The following is a 1,033-nucleotide window of genomic DNA, read 5'->3' as shown; positions in this document are numbered from 1 at the left end:
TCAAAACAACCTTTTTAACCCAGCATTTTTTAGAGTGTAGTTTTACATAATCATAAACATCTATTTGACATCTAGAAACGTCCTATAGACGTATAGCAGATGAGCAAACTCTCTAAAAAAATACCTCTTGCAGATGTAAATGCGACGTCAAATAGACTCTCCGTGATGTATGTGCTTGTCAGGGAAGTAGATGTGTTGTGGAGTTTGGCTATTAATGTGTAACATTTTAATATTCTGCTGAAATGAACAAAATGACTAGAAAAAAGATTCGTCCATCCGAGTCAGTAAAATGATCTGAGCTTCCCATCACTGTCAAGAATTGTGCTGTTATGAGTGTTTATGTATTTCTAGAGTGAATCAGCTTCTGTTGACAAAGTGATAAAGTTCTTGTCTTAATCGTGTAGGCCTGTTCGTACAGTAGCTAGTATCTCCACGGCTGTCAAAATTAAGTCAAAAGCCAGATTGAGTTAAACTATTTATTAATAACGTGGAAAACATCGTTAGATTGCATGATTATTAATTCCAAAATGAACTATTTTTAAATCGCAAGTTAACATTCGTATAACAATTTCTGAAAGTAAGGTACTTAGTGACGTCACGTCAAAGAATTGTGTGTTTGCTTCGCTCGGACTGAGAGGCGGGTGCAAGCACTTGGGGCCACGCCCACCTCTCAGCGCGTGCGGGAGCGCTCAGTGTGAAAGATGCTGCCGCTGGGTTCAGACGCGGGTCAGATGCTCGGGTGAGAGTTTATGCTCAATTCCTCTGTGTTTTCACATTTTTAGCGTCTTCAGTGTGAGTGACTCGCTCTTTTATGTTCTGATAGCTGTCCTGTGATATGGAGACCGTGGGATCTTTCAACAAGAGAGACGCAATTAAATAAAGTAACTCTTTTGAATGACTTTGCTCTCTGTATTTATCGATATGTTGATCTCAGAGTCTGAGTGTGCAGAAATTACATCTTTTGGAGAAGTTTGAACTGCTGATTTCAGCTTTTAGCCAGTGTTCTTGTGTTCTTCAGGTGGTTTCTGGAGGT

General features: G+C 39.6%; 1 long non-coding RNA gene across 1 annotated transcript; it reads left to right on the top strand.

The window, feature by feature from the left end:
• The first annotated feature begins 664 nt into the window (after positions 1–664).
• Positions 665–1,032, top strand: LOC107735879 (uncharacterized). Its single transcript, XR_001639536.1, has 3 exons — positions 665–739; positions 824–881; positions 1,019–1,032. It is a non-coding gene; the product is annotated as an uncharacterized LOC107735879 (long non-coding RNA).
• The last annotated feature ends 1 nt before the right edge of the window (position 1,033 follows it).

This window comes from Sinocyclocheilus rhinocerous, unplaced genomic scaffold (genome assembly GCF_001515625.1).
Source record: "Sinocyclocheilus rhinocerous isolate Xijiao unplaced genomic scaffold, SAMN03320098_v1.1 C36347775, whole genome shotgun sequence".
In the NCBI taxonomy this organism is placed as follows: domain Eukaryota; kingdom Metazoa; phylum Chordata; class Actinopteri; order Cypriniformes; family Cyprinidae; genus Sinocyclocheilus; species Sinocyclocheilus rhinocerous.
The sequence above is the reverse complement of the archived record's forward strand: the minus strand, read 5'-3'. Positions and strand labels throughout refer to the sequence as shown.